General features: G+C 47.0%; 1 protein-coding gene across 4 annotated transcripts in view; it reads left to right on the top strand.

Annotated features, from left to right (window-relative positions):
- IL11RA (interleukin 11 receptor subunit alpha) overlaps positions 1-17,116 on the top strand; it is a 174,064-nt gene that overhangs the window by 76,848 nt on the left and 80,100 nt on the right. The window lies entirely within an intron of this gene.

The following is a 17,116-nucleotide window of genomic DNA, read 5'->3' as shown; positions in this document are numbered from 1 at the left end:
AGGTAAGGTGATCAGTATTAGGGGACAGGGGCTGATGTGCAGCAGGGGGACTGTATGGGGAGGGGAAGGTAAGGGGACCAGTATTAGGAGACAGGGACTGATGTGCAGCAGGAGGGACTGTATGGGGAGGTGAAGGTAAGGTGACCAGTATTAGGGGACAGGGACTGATGTGCAGCAGGGGGGACTGTATGGGGAGGGGAAGGTAAGGGGACCAGTATTAGGAGACAGGGACTGATGTGCAGCAGGAGGGACTGTATGGGGAGGTGAAGGTAAGGTGACCAGTATTAGGGGACAGGGGCTGATGTGCAGCAGGGGGGACTGTATGGGGAGGTGAAGGTAAGGTGACCAGTATTAGGGGACAGGGACTGATGTGCAGCAGGGGGACTGTATGGGGAGGTGAAGGTAAGGTGACCAGTATTAGGGGACAGGGGCTGATGTGTAGCATGGGGACTGTATGGGGAGGGGAAGGTAAGGGGACCAGTATTAGGAGACAGGGACTGATGTGCAGCAGGAGGGACTGTATGGGGAGGGGAAGGTAAGGTGACCAGTATTAGGGGACAGGGACTGATGTGCAGCAGGGGGGACTGTATGGGGAGGTGAAGGTAAGGCGACCAGTATTAGGGGACAGGGACTGATGTGCAGCAGGGGGGACTGTATGGGGAGGGGAAGGTTTGGTGACCAGTATTAGGGGACATGGACTGATGTGCAGCAGGAGGGACTGTATGGGGAGGTGAAGGTAAGGTGACCAGTATTAGGGGACAGGGACTGATGTGCAGCAGGAGGGACTGTATGGGGAGGTGAAGGTAAGGTGACCAGTATTAGGGGACAGGGACTGATGTGCAGCAGGAGGGACTGTATGGGGAGGGGAAGGTAAGGTGACCAGTATTAGGGGACAGGGACTGATGTGCAGCAGGAGGGACTGTATGGGGAGGTGAAGGTAAGGTGACCAGTATTAGGGGACAGGGGCTGATGTGCAGCATGGGGACTGTATGGGGAGGGGAAGGTAAGGTGATCAGTATTAGGGGACAGGGACTGATGTGCAGCAGGAGGGACTGTATGGGGAGGTGAAGGTAAGGTGACCAGTATTAGGGGACAGGGGCTGATGTGCAGCATGGGGACTGTATGGGGAGGGGAAGGTAAGGTGATCAGTATTAGGGGACAGGGGCTGATGTGCAGCAGGGGGGACTGTATGGGGAGGGGAAGGTAAGGTGACCAGTATTAGGGGACAGGGACTGATGTGCAGCAATGGGGACTGTATGGGGAGGGGAAGGTAAGGTGATCAGTATTGGGGACAGGGACTGATGTGCAGCAGGGGGACTGTATGGGGAGGGGAAGGTAAGGTGACCAGTATTAGGGGACAGTGACTGATATGCAGCAGGGGGGGGGGACTGTATGGGGAGGGGAAGGTAAGGTGACCAGTATTAGGGGACAGGGGCTGATGTGCAGCAGGGGGGACTGTATGGGGAGGGGAAGGTAAGGTGACCAGTATTAGGGGACAGGGGCTGATGTGCAGCAGGGGGGACTGTATGGGGAGGGGAAGGTAAGGTGACCAGTATTAGGGGACAGGGGCTGATGTGCAGCAGGGGGGACTGTATGGGGAGGTAAAGGTAAGGTGACCAGTATTAGGGGACAGGGGCTGATGTGCAGCAGGGGGGACTGTATGGGGAGGGGAAGGTAAGGTGACCAGTATTAGGGGACAGGGGCTGATGTGCAGCAGGAGGGACTCTATGGGGAGGGGAAGGTAAGGTGACCAGTATTAGGGGACAGGGACGGGGAGTCTTTTAGAGGTTAGGATGACCAGTGAGTGGAGATAATATTGTACAATACTTGATACATAGGAGATGTACTGTATGACAAATCACAATCAGGGTCGTGTCTAGGTTACAGCAGACGTGACTGTGAGGGTGAATTGGAAGTAATGGTTTCCTTGTGTAAGTAGCGGCACAATCTTACTAACATTATACTTATTTATACTGCATGAAGTGTATTACAGTGACAGCAAGATCTACTTCTGTGTCTATCTATCTATCTATCTATCTATCTATCTATCTATCTATCTACACACACACAGTGGTGCAAAAATGCAATTGTATAGCCACCGATTGCGCACATTGACCCACTTAATAAGATAAGAGAGATCTGTAATTTCCATCATAGGTAACTTCTACTGTGAGAGAAAAAGACGGGAAATCACATGGTGTCATTTCAAAACAATTTATTTGTATATTCTTGTGGTCCAAATTTTTGCCCCACTGTAGATAGAGATCCTTTCAAAGTAAATAATTGCTGGAGTCCTTCCACATCTGCTGCTGGGGCCACTAACCTGTATCGTCTGTACCTGTCTGTAACTTACCTGGATCGTCTGTGACTGTCTGTAACTTACCTGGATCGTCTGTAACTGTCTCAGACCCTTCCCGTGATCTGGAAACCTTCCCTTGTAGAAGTATGTCCCCTTGCTGAGCCTTGTCAGTATGGTATGTCCCCTTGCTGAGCCCTGTCAGTATGGTATGTCCCCTTGCTGAGCCCTGTCAGTATGGTATGTCCCCTTGCTGAGCCTTGTCAGTATGGTATGTCCCCTTGCTGAGCCCTGTCAGTATGGTATGTCCCCTTGCTGAGCCCTGTCAGTATGGTATGTCCCCTTGCTGAGCCTTGTCAGTATGGTATGTCCCCTTGCTGAGCCCTGTCAGTATGGTATGTCCCCTTGCTGAGCCTTGTCAGTATGGTATGTCCTCTTGCTGAGCCCTGTCAGTATGGTATGTCCCCTTGCTGAGCCCTGTCAGTATGGTATGTCCCCTTGCTGAGCCCTGTCAGTATGGTATGTCCCCTTGCTGAGCCCTGTCAGTATGGTATGTCCCCTTGCTGAGCCCTGTCAGTATGGTATGTCCCCTTGCTGAGCCCTGTCAGTATGGTATGTCCCCTTGCTGAGCCCTGTCAGTATGGTATGTCCCCTTGCTGAGCCCTGTCAGTATGGTATGTCCCCTTGCTGAGCCCTGTCAGTATGGTATGTCCCCTTGCTGAGCCCTGTCAGTATGGTATGTCCCCTTGCTGAGCCCTGTCAGTATGGTATGTCCCCTTGCTGAGCCTTGTCAGTATGGTATGTCCCCTTGCTGAGCCCTGTCAGTATGGTATGTCCCCTTGCTGAGCCTTGTCAGTATGGTATGTCCTCTTGCTGAGCCCTGTCAGTATGGTATGTCCCCTTGCTGAGCCCTGTCAGTATGGTATGTCCCCTTGCTGAGCCCTGTCAGTATGGTATGTCCCCTTGCTGAGCCCTGTCAGTATGGTATGTCCCCTTGCTGAGCCCTGTCAGTATGGTATGTCCCCTTGCTGAGCCCTGTCAGTATGGTATGTCCCCTTGCTGAGCCCTGTCAGTATGGTATGTCCCCTTGCTGAGCCCTGTCAGTATGGTATGTCCCCTTGCTGAGCCCTGTCAGTATGGTATGTCCCCTCGCTGAGCCCTGTCAGTATGGTATGTCCCCTTGCTGAGCCCTGTCAGTATGGTATGTCCACCTTTTTAGGTGACTTCCTTCTACATGGTGGCCAGTTAGCCCAGTTGACCTTTTGACCCTGTTGACCGTGTGCATTTTAGCCATATGGAGTCAACAAAGTAGCTGTCAACCTAATTAATGTCAACATAATGATCCACACCCATGATCCCCAATGGTTTAGTCCAGAAAGTTATATTTAGTAAACTTTTCAAATCTACATTATCCATTTAAGTTTTATTTTCATTTTTTTTTCTGTTGTAGATAGATCCCATATATTATATTATTAATGATACAAATGTTCTGTTATGTTGCTTTAAATAATGTCATTTATTGCAATTCAATTTATCAAGTCACTACAAGACATTTTTGTGTTGGTGATGATTAAGCATCCAGGGGAAATGTATATGATGGACCACAGGTAGCCTCTATATATGCTGTACCACAGGTAGCCTCTATATACGATGGACCACAGGTAGCCTCTATATATGATGGACCACAGGTAGCCTCTATGTATGATGGACCACAGGTAGCCTCTATATACGATGGACCACAGGTAGCCTCTATATATGATGGACCACAGGTAGCCTCTATGTATGATGGACCACAGGTAGCCTCTATATATGCTGTACCACAGGTAGCCTCTATATATGATGGACCACAGGTAGCCTCTATGTATGATGGACCACAGGTAGCCTCTATATATGCTGTACCACAGGTAGCCTCTATATATGATGGACCACAGGAAGCCTCTATGTATGATGGACCACAGGTAGCCTCTATATATGATGGACCACAGGTAGCCTCTATGTATGATGGACCACAGGTAGCCTTTATATATGATGGACCACATGTAGCCTCTATGTATGATGGACCACAGGTAGCCTCTATATACGATGGACCACAGGTAGCCTCTATGTATGATGGACCACAGGTAGCCTCTATATACGATGGACCACAGGTAGCCTCTATATACGATGGACCACAGGTAGCCTCTATATATGATGGACTACAGGTAGCCTCTATGTATGATGGACCACAGGTAGCCTCTATGTATGATGGACCACAGGTAGCCTCTATGTATGATGGACCACAGGTAGCCTCTATATATGATGAACCACAGGCAGCCTCTATATATGATGGACCACAGGTAGCCTCCATGTATGATGGACCACAGGTAGCCTCTATATACGATGGACCACAGGTAGCCTCTGTGTATGATGGACCACAGGTAGCCTCTATATATGATGGACTACAGGTAGCCTCTATGTATGATGGACCACAGGTAGCCTCTATGTATGATGGACCACAGGTAGCCTCTATGTATGATGGACCACAGGTAGCCTCTATATATGATGGACCACAGGCAGCCTCTATATATGATGGACCACAGGTAGCCTCCATATATGATGGACCACAGGTAGCCTCTATGTATGATGGACCACAGGTAGCCTCTATGTATGATGGACCACAGGTAGCCTCTATGTATGATGGACCACAGGTAGCCTCTATGTATGATGGACCACAGGTAGCCTCTATGTATGATGGACCACAGGTAGCCTCTATATATGATGGACCACAGGTAGCCTCTAAATATTATGGACCACAGGTAGCCTGTATGTATGATGGACCACTGGTACCCTCTATATACGATGGACCACAGGTAGCCTCTATATACGATGGACCACAGGTAGCCTCTATGTATGATGGACCACAGGTAGCCTCTATATATGATGGACCAAAGGTAGCCTCTATATATGATGGACCAAAGGTAGCCTCTATATACGATGGACCACAGGTAGCCTCTATATACGATGGACCACAGGTAGCCTCCATATATGATGGACCACAGGTAGCCTCTATGTATGATGGACCACAGGTAGCCTCTATATATGATGGACCACAGGTAGCCTCTATGTATAATGGACCACAGGTAGCCTTTATGTATAATGGACCACAGGTAGCCTCATATATATATATATATATATATATATATATATATATATATATATATATATATATATATATATATATATATATATATATATATATATATATATATATATATATATATATATATATATATATATATATGGTGGACCACAGGTAGCTTCTATATACGATGGACCACAGGTAGCCTCTATATATGATGGACCACAGGTAGCCTCTATATATATATATATATATATGGTGGACCACAGGTAGCTTCTATATACGATGGACCACAGGTAGCCTCTATATATGATGGACCACAGGTAGCCTCTATATATGATGGACCACAGGCAGCCTCTATATATGATGGACCACAGGTAGCCTCCATATATGATGGACCACAGGTAGCCTCTATATACGATGGACCACAGGTAGCCTCTGTGTATGATGGACCACAGGTAGCCTCTATGTATGATGGAGCACAGGTAGCCTCTATGTATGATGGACCACAGGTAGCCTCTATGTATGATGGACCACAGGTAGCCTCTATATATGATGGACCACAGGTAGCCTCTATATATGATGGACCACAGGCAGCCTCTATATATGATGGACCACAGGTAGCCTCCATATATGATGGACCACAGGTAGCCTCTATGTATGATGGACCACAGGTAGCCTCTATGTATGATGGACCACAGGTAGCCTCTATGTATGATGGACCACAGGTAGCCTCTATGTATGATGGACCACAGGTAGCCTCTATGTATGATGGACCACAGGTAGCCTCTATATATGATGGACCACAGGTAGCCTCTATGTATGATGGACCACAGGTAGCCTCTATATATATATATATATATATATATATATATATATATATATATATATATATATATATATATATATATATATATATATGATTGACCACAGGTAGCTTCTATATACGATGGACCACAGGTAGCCTCTATATATGATGGACCACAGGTAGCCTCTAAATATTATGGACCACAGGTAGCCTGTATGTATGATGGACCACTGGTACCCTCTATATACGATGGACCACAGGTAGCCTCTATATACGATGGATCACAGGTAGCCTCTATATATATATGATGGACCACAGCTAGCCTCTATGTATGATGGACCACAGGTAGCCTCCATATATGATGGACCACAGGTAGCCTCTATAAATGATGGACCACAGGTAGCCTCTATATATGATGGACCACAGGTAGCCTCTATATATGATGGACCACAGGTAGCCTGTATGTATGATGGACCACAGTTAGCCTCTATATATATATATATGATGGACCACAGGTAGCCTCTATATATATATATATATATATATATATATATATATATATATATGATGGACCACAGGTAGCCTATATATATATATATATATATATATATATATATATATATATATATATATATATATATATATATATATATATATATATATGATGGACCACGGGTAGCTTCTATATATGATGGACCACAGGTAGCCTCTATATATGATGGACCACAGGTAGCCTGTATGTATGATGGACCACAGTTAGCCTCTATATATATATGATGGACCACAGGTAGCCTCTATATATATATATATATATATATATATATATATATATATATATATATATATATATATATGATGGACCACAGGTAGCCTATATATATATATATATATATATATATATATATATATATATATGATGGACCACAGGTAGCCTCTATATATGATGGACCACAGGTAGCCTCTATATATGATGGACCACAGGTAGCCTCTATATATGATGGACCACAGGCAGCCTCTATATATGATGGACCACAGGTAGCCTCCATATATGATGGACCACAGGTAGCCTCTATATACGATGGACCACAGGTAGCCTCTGTGTATGATGGAGCACAGGTAGCCTCTATGTATGATGGAGCACAGGTAGCCTCTATGTATGATGGACCACAGGTAGCCTCTATGTATGATGGACCACAGGTAGCCTCTATATATGATGGACCACAGGTAGCCTCTATATATGATGGACCACAGGCAGCCTCTATATATGATGGACCACAGGTAGCCTCCATATATGATGGACCACAGGTAGCCTCTATGTATGATGGACCACAGGTAGCCTCTATCTATGATGGACCACAGGTAGCCTCTATGTATGATGGACCACAGGTAGCCTCTATGTATGATGGACCACAGGTAGCCTCTATGTATGATGGACCACAGGTAGCCTCTATGTATGATGGACCACAGGTAGCCTCTATGTATGATGGACCACAGGTAGCCTCTATATATGATGGACCACAGGTAGCCTCTATGTATGATGGACCACAGGTAGCCTCTATATATGATTGACCACAGGTAGCCTCTATATATGATCGACCACAGGTAGCCTCTAAATATTATGGACCACAGGTAGCCTGTATGTATGATGGACCACTGGTACCCTCTATATACGATGGACCACAGGTAGCCTCTATATACGATGGATCACAGGTAGCCTCTATATACGATGGATCACAGGTAGCCTCTATATATGATGGACCACAGTTAGCCTCTATATACGATGGACCACAGGTAGCCTCTATATATATATGATGGACCACAGCTAGCCTCTATGTATGATGGACCACAGGTAGCCTCCATATACGATGGACCACAGGTAGTCTCTATAAATGATGGACCACAGGTAGCCTCTATATACGATGGACCACAGGTAGCCTCCATATACGATGGACCACAGGTAGCCTCTATATTTGATGGGCTACAGGTAGCCTCTATGTATGATGGACCACAGGTAGCCTCTATGTATGATGGACCACAGGTAGCCTCTATGTATGATGGACCACAGGTAGCCTCTATGTATGATGGACCACAGGTAGCCTCTATGTATGATGGACCACAGGTAGCCTCTATGTATGATGGACCACAGGTAGCCTCTATATATGATGGACCACAGGTAGCCTCCATATATGATAGACCACAGGTAGCCTCTATATACGGTGGACCACAGGTAGCCTCTATGTATGATGGACCACAGGTAGCCTCTATGTATGATGGACCACAGGTAGCCTCTATGTATGATGGACCACAGGTAGCCTCTATGTATGATGGACCACAGGTAGCCTCTATATATGATGGACCACAGGTAGCCTCTATATATATATATATATATATGATGGACCACAGGTAGCCTCTATAAATGATGGACCACAGGTAGCCTCTATATACGATGGACCACAGGTAGCCTCCATATACGATGGACCACAGGTAGCCTCTATATATGATGGACTACAGGTAGCCTCTATGTATGATGGACCACAGGTAGCCTCTATGTATGATGGACCACAGGTAGCCTCTATATATGATGAACCACAGGTAGCCTCTATGTATGATGGACCACAGGTAGCCTCTATATATGATGGACCACAGGTAGCCTTTTATGTATAATGGACCACAGGTAGCCTATATATATATATATATATATATATATATATATATATATATATATATATATATGATGGACCACAGGTAGCTTCTATATACGACGGACCACAGGTAGCCTCTATATATGATGGACCACAGGTAGCCTGTATGTATGATGGACCACAGGTAGCCTCTACTGTTAATAAATAAATATATATGCTGTACCACAGCTAGCCTCTATATACGATGGACCACAGGTAGCCTCTATATATATGATGGACCACAGGTAGCCTCTATATATATATATGATGGACCACAGGTAGCCTCTATATATATATATGATGGACCACAGGTAGCCTCTATATATGATGGACCACAGGTAGCCTATATATATATATGATGGACCACAGGTAGCCTCTATATATGATGGACCACAGGTAGCCTCTATATATGATGGACCACTGGTACCCTCTATATACGATGGACCACAGGTAGCCTCTATATATGATGGACCACAGGCAGCCTCTATGTATGATGGACCACATGTAGCCTCCATATATGATGGACCACAGGTAGCCTCTATATACGGTGGACCACAGGTAGCCTCTATGTATGATGGACCACAGGTAGCCTCTATGTATGATGGACCACAGGTAGCCTCTATGTATGATGGACCACAGGTAGCCTCTATGTATGATGAACCACAGGTAGCCTCTATGTATGATGGACCACAGGTAGCCTCTATGTATGATGGACCACAGGTAGCCTCTATGTATGATGGACCAAAGGTAGCCTCTATATATTATGGACCACAGGTAGCCTCTATATATATATATATATATATATATATATGTATATGATGGACCACAGGTAGCTTCTATATACGATGGACCACAGGTAGCCTCTATATATGATGGACCACAGGTAGCCTCTATATATTATGGACCACAGGTAGCCTGTATGTATGATGGACCACTGATACCCTCTATACACAATGGAGCACAGGTAGCCTCTATATATGATGGACCACAGGCAGCCTCTATATATGATGGACCACAGGTGGCCTCCATATATGATGGACCACAGGTAGCCTCTATATATGATGGACCACAGGTAGCCTCTATATACGATGGACCACAGGTATCCTCTATATACGATGGACCACAGGTAGCTTCTATATATATATGATGGACCACAGGTAGCCTCTATGTATGATGGATCACAGGTAGCCTCTATGTATGATGGACCACAGGTAGCCTCTATATACGATGGACCACAGGTAGCCTCTATATACGATGGACCACAGGTAGCCTCTATATATGATGGACCACAGGTAGCCTCTATGTATGATGGACCACAGGTAGCCTCTATATATGATGGACCACAGGTAGCCTCTATGTATGATGGACCACAGGTAGCCTCTATGTATGATGGACCAAGATGAAAAAGATGGCCTTTAGGACATACAAGCAGACTCAAAATAATAATGACAAAGAAGTGTATCTTGCCAGACGCAAAGAGGCTAAGAAAGTGATCAGGCGTGCCAAGGCACAAGCTGGGGAGAAAATGGCTCAGTCGGTAGATAAAGGAAATAAAACTTTTTTTAAGTATATAATTGAAAGGAGAAAATCAAATGGAGGAATAATAAGACTGCGGACAGACACTGAGAATTTGGTGGAGGGAGACAAGGCAATTGCAGATCATCTAAATAATTACTTTTGCTCTGTATTCACTATAGAAGGAGAAAGGAAGGGACCACAGTTAAGTTGCAAGGACATTCATAAAAATAAGGTAGATGGAGGTACATTTACTAGGGAGAAAGTCCTAACAGAACTTTCAAGACTGAAAGTGGATAAATCAATGGGGCCAGACGGAGTGCATCCAAGGATACTAAAAGAACTAAAAGATGTGTTGGTAGCGCCATTAACAGATTTATTCAACCAGTCACTAGATACAGGTGCAGTTCCAGAGGACTGGAGAAAAGCAAATGTAGTTCCACTGCACAAAAGCGGAAGCAAAGAAGAAGCAAGTAACTACAGACCAGTGAGCCTTACATCAGTAGTAGGGAAAATAATGGAAACACTATTAAAATAAAGAATAGTGGAATATCTTAAATTAAACAACTTACAGGATCCAAAACAGCATGGTTTTACTGCAGGGAGATCATGCCAAACAAGTCTCATTGACTTTTTTGACTCCGTGACCAAAATACTAGATGAAGGGGGGGCTGTAGATGTGGCATATCTAGACTTTAGTAAGGCATTTGACACTGTCCCACATCGCAGGCTGCTAAATAAACTTGAAAGTGTGGGATTGGATTATAAAACAATTAAATGGATAAGAACCTGGTTGCAGGATAGGAAACAGACAGTTGTCGTAAATGGAGTGCATTCTATGGAGGGACATGTTACCAGTGGAGTACCCCAGGGATCTGTACTTGGACCAGTGCTCTTTAATATCTTTGTTAGTGACATTGCAAATGGTATTGAAGGGAAAGTATGTCTTTTTGCAGATGATACAAAGATATGCAACAGAGTAGACACACCAGGAGGGGTAAATCAAATGACTGATGATCTAAGTAAACTTGAGAATTGGTCAAGAGAATGGCAACTACAGTTTAATGCTAAAAAATGCAAAATTATGCACTTGGGACTCAAAAACCCAAAGGCTCAATATAGTATCAAGGGTACTATAATGGAAACTACTGAGGAGGAAAGAGATCTAGGAGTCACTATTTCAAGGCAGGGAGGCAATGTAACAAAACAATGAGGAAGGCTAGTCAGATGCTTGGTTGCATAGGGAGAGGAATCATTAGCAGAAAAATAGATGTAATAATGCCACTTTATAGGTCATTGGTACGACCTCATCTGGAATACTGTGTCCAGTTCTGGAGACCATATCTTCAGAAGGATATAAATACATTGGAGAGTGTACAAAGAAGGGCAACTAAAATGGTGCATGGCCTACATCACAAAACTTACCTGGATAGACTAAAAGATCTTAACATGTATAGTTTGGAGCAGAGAAGGGAAAGGGGGGACATGATAGAAATCTTCAAATATATCAAGGGTTTTAACATAGTACAGGTGGGAAATTTTCTTCAAAGGAAAAGAAGTAATAAAACACGAGGACATGCACTGAAACTGGAGGGAGGTAGGTTCAGGGGAAATGTGAGGAAGAATTACTTCACAGAAAGGGTAGTGGATAAGTGGAATATCCTCCCATCAGAGGTGGTAGAGGCTAAGACAGTAGAACAATTTAAACATGCTTGGGATAGGCATATGAATATCCTTACAAAGAAATAAGGATTAAAAAGGGTTGAGTTTACCTGAAGGGTAAAAAAGGGGCAGACTAGATGGGCCAAATGGTTCTTATCTGCCGTCAAATTCTATGTTTCTATGACCACAGGTAGTCTCTCTCTCTCTCTCTCTCTCTCTATCTATCTATCTATCTATCTATCTATCTATCTATCTATATATATATATATATATATATATATATGATGGACCACAGGTAGCTTCTATATACGATGGACCACAGGTAGCCTCTATATACGGTGGACCACAGGTAGCCTCTATATATGATGGACCACAGGTAGCCTGTATGTATGATGGACCACAGGTAGCCTCTATATATGCTGTACCACAGCTAGCCTCTATATACGATGGACCACAGGTAGCCTCTATATATATATATATGATGGACCACAGGTAGCCTCTATATATGATGGACCACAGGTAGCCTCTATATATGATGGGCCACAGGTAGCCTCTATATACGATGGACCACAGGTAGCCTCTATATATGATGGGCCACAGGTAGCCTCTATATACGATGGACCACAGGTAGCCTCTATATATGATGGACCACCTGGAAGCCTCTATATATGATGGACCACAGGTAGCCTCTATATATATATATATATATGATGGACCACAGGTAGCCTCTATATATGATGGACCACAGGTAGCCTCTATATATGATGGGCCACAGGTAGCCTCTATATACGATGGACCACAGGTAGCCTCTATATATGATGGGCCACAGGTAGCCTCTATATACGATGGACCACAGGTAGCCTCTATATACGATGGACCACAGGTAGCCTCTATATACGATGGACCACAGGTAGCCTCTATATACGATGGACCACAGGTAGCCTCTATATATGATGGACCACCTGGAAGCCTCTATATATGATGGACCACAGGTAGCCTCTATATATATATATATATATATATATATATATATATATATATATATATATATATATATATATATATATATATATGATGTACCACAGGTAGCCTCTATATATGTCACGGGTCAGTGTTCTGTATCTGCCCACTGTCACGGGTCAGTGTTCTGTATCCGCCCACTGTCACGGGTCAGTGTTATGTATTCGCCCACTGTCACGGGTCAGTGTTCTGTATCCGCCCACTGTCACGGGTCAGTGATCTGTATCCGCCCACTGTCACGGGTCAGTGTTCTGTATCCGCGCACTGCCACGGGTCAGTGATCTGTATCCGCCCACTGTCACGGGTCAGTGATCTGTATCCGCCCACTGTCAGTGTTCTGTGACTGAGTGATGTTGTTCTGCAATGAATACAGCAGTCTTCCTCACGGCTCCTGTGTGCCAGCCCTGCTGGTCCTCATCCCTGTTATGCCCCATATAACAGCTGGGCCGCTAGTAGTAAAACCAGAGTGGGGGTCATCCCCTCCTTGGGAGAATCTCTGAACCTGTGCCTGATTTTCAGGAAATTCTTGAAGACCGCGGAGCATTCACTGCGCAGCGTCCCCACCATCTGTTTAATGCAGAACCCATAAATCCCTGATTTCCTGCACAGAGAATCTGAAAGTAAATACATGAAATGTCTGAGTGACTATTACACGCCAATTACACGCTGCGCTCTGTGATCTCCTTCTCCGTGTGTCAGAGTTGGGGGTCGATAGGAACGCTTTAAAGCAGGGTCCTTCACGATTGGCAAAATAAGAGATGAACCGTATTGTAAGGTGATAAAATCAGTGACTGTTGTGGAACCACAAGGATCAGCATGCCCTGCTCCACTTTACCTTCCACCGCCTTAGAGACACGGTAATGTTTACAGGCTACTTGCGCAGGTGCGTGTTTTTTACAACAGGCCATTGCCGCTTTTGATGCCACAGATAATCCTGAAATATTTATGGTTGTTGTGAGTGACAATGAAACTGAATAGTCCAGGGGTAGCCCTTGTGCAACCTGGGCTAGGCTACGGGCATCCATTGGGCAACCAGGGGTAGGCTACTGGCGTCCATTGGGCAACCAGGGGTAGGCTACCGGCGTCCATTGGGTAACTAGGGGTAGGCTACTGGTGTCCATTGGGTAACTAGGGGTAGGCTACTGGTGTCCATTGGGCTACCGGCGTCCATTGGGCTACCAGGGGTAGGCTACCGGCGTCCATTGGGTAACTAGGGGTAGGCTACTGGTGTCCATTGGGCTACCAGGGGTAGGCTACTGGTGTCCATTGGGAAACCAGGGGTAGGCTACTGGCATCCATTGGGCAACCAGGGGTAGGCTACCGGCGTCCATTGGGTAACTAGGGGTAGGCTACCGGTGTCCATTGGGTAACTAGGGGTAGGCTACTGGTGTCCATTGGGCTACCAGGGGTAGGCTACTGGTGTCCATTGGGAAACCAGGGGTAGGCTACTGGCATCCATTGGGCAACCATGGGTAGGCTACTGGTGTCCATTGGGCTACCGGCGTCCATTGGGCAACCAGGGGTATGCTACCGGTGTCCATTGGGCAACCAGGAGTAGGCTACCGGTGTCCATTGAGCACAAAATGTTATTTATTATTAATCTGCAAGATTCTGGTGGAAATTTACTAAGAATCTAAAATATGACCGATGCCGGGTATGAATTCATATAACCGGCATCGGTCCCATTTTCTGAAAAATACAATTAGCAAATAGGGCAGATTTGCTGTATTTATGAATTTGTATTTCCCCGACGGCATAGGGGGCTCGGGGAGGGAGAGCGTCTGTATAACCGCTGTAGGGGGCTCGGGGAGGGAGAGCATCTGTATAACCACTGTAGGGGGCTCGGGGAGGGAGAGCGTCTGTATAACTGCTGTAGGGGGCTCGGGGAGGTAGGGCGTCTGTATAACCGCTGTAGGGGGCTCGGGTGGTAGAGCGTCTGTATAACCGCTGTAGGGGGCTCGGGTGGTAGAGTGTCTGTATAACCACTGTAGGGGGCTCGGGGAGGCAGAGTGTCTGTATAACCGCTGTAGGCGGCTCGGGTGGTAGAGCGTCTGTATAACCGCTGTAGGCAGAGCGTCTGTATAACTGCTGTAGGGGGCTCTGGTGGTAGAGCATCTGTATTACCGCTGTAGGCGGCTCCGGTGGTAGAGCGTCTGTATAACCGCTATAGGGGGCTCGGGAGGGAGAGTGTCTGTATAACCGCTGTAGGGGGCTCGGGGAGGGAGAGCGTCTGTATAACTGCTGTAGGGGACTCGGGTGGTAGAGCGTCTGTATAACCGCTGTAGGGGGCTCGGGTGGTAGAGCGTCTGTATAACTGCTGTAGGCGGCTCGGGGAGGCAGAGCGTCTGTATAACCACTGTAGGGGGCTCGGAGAGGCAGAGTGTCTGTATAACTGCTGTAGGCGGCTCGGGTGGTAGAGCGTCTGTATAACCACTGTAGGGGGCTCAGGGTGGTAGAGCGTCTGTATAACCGCTGTAGGGGGCTCGGGTGGTAGAGCGTCTGTATAACCGCTGTAGGGGGCTCGGGGATGTAGAGCGTCTGTATAACCGCTGTAGGGGGCTCGGGTGGTAGAGCGTTTGTATAACCGCTGTAGGGGGCTCGGGTGGTAGAGCATCTGTATAACCGCTGTAGGGGGCTCGGGGTGGTAGAGCGTCTGTATAACCGCTGTAGGGGGCTCGGGGTGGCAGAGCATCTGTAAAACCGCTGTAGGGGGCTTGGGTGGTAGAGCGTCTGTATAACCGCTGTAGGGGGCTCGGGGTTGCAGAGCATCTGTATAACCGCTGTAGGGGGCTCGGGTGGTAGAGCGCCTGTATAACCGCTGTAGTGGGCTCGGGGTGGCAGAGCATCTGTATAACCGCTGTAGGGGGCTCGGGGTGGCAGAGCGTCTGTATAACCGCTGTAGGGGGCTCGGGTGGTAGAGCATCTGTATAACCGCTGTAGGCGACTCGGGTGGTAGAGCGTCTGTATAACCGCTGTAGGGGGCTCGGGTAGGCAGAGCGTCTGTATAACTGCTGTAGGGGGCTCTGGTGGTAGAGCATCTGTATTACCGCTGTAGGAGGCTCCGGTGGTAGAGCGTCTGTATAACCGCTATAGGGGGCTCGGGAGGGAGAGTGTCTGTATAACCGCTGTAGGGGGCTCGGGGAGGGAGAGCGTCTGTATAACTGCTGTAGGGGGCTCGGGTGGTAGAGCGTCTGTATAACCGCTGTAGGGGGCTCGGGTGGTAGAGCGTCTGTATAACTGCTGTAGGCGGCTCGGGGAGGCAGAGCGTCTGTATAACCACTGTAGGGGGCTCGGAGAGGCAGAGTGTCTGTATAACTGCTGTAGGCGGCTCGGGTGGTAGAGCGTCTGTATAACCACTGTAGGGGGCTCAGGGTGGTAGAGCGTCTGTATAACCGCTGTAGGGGGCTCGGGTGGTAGAGCGTCTGTATAACCGCTGTAGGGGGCTCGGGTGGTAGAGCGTCTGTATAACCGCTGTAGGGGACTCGGGTGGTAGAGCGTCTGTATAACCGCTGTAGGGGGCTCGGGGTGGTAGAGCATCTGTATAACCGCTGTAGGGGGCTCGGGGTGGCAGAGCATCTGTATAACCGCTGTAGGGGGCTTGGGTGGTAGAGCGTCTGTATAACCGCTGTAGGGGGCTCGGGGTTGCAGAGCATCTGTATAACCGCTGTAGGGGGCTCGGGTGGTAGAGCGTCTGTATAACCGCTGTAGTGGGCTCGGGGTGGCAGAGCATCTGTATAACCGCTGTAGGGGGCTCGGGGTGGCAGAGCGTCTGTATAACCGCTGTAGGGGGCTCGGGTGGTAGAGCATCTGTATAACCACTGTAGGGGGCTCGGGGATGTAGAGCGTCTGTATAACCGCTGTAGTGGGCTCAGGTGGCAGAGTGTCTGTATAACCGCTGTAGGCGGCTCGGGTGGTAGAGCGTCTGTATAACCGCTGTAGGGGGCTCGGGTGGTAGAGCGTCTGTATAACCGCTGTAGTGGGCTCCCGTGGTAGAGCGCCTGTATAACTGCTGTAGG

This window comes from Crinia signifera, chromosome 1 (genome assembly GCF_055691185.1).
Source record: "Crinia signifera chromosome 1, ASM5569118v1, whole genome shotgun sequence".
NCBI lineage: Eukaryota > Metazoa > Chordata > Amphibia > Anura > Myobatrachidae > Crinia > Crinia signifera.
The sequence above is the reverse complement of the archived record's forward strand: the minus strand, read 5'-3'. Positions and strand labels throughout refer to the sequence as shown.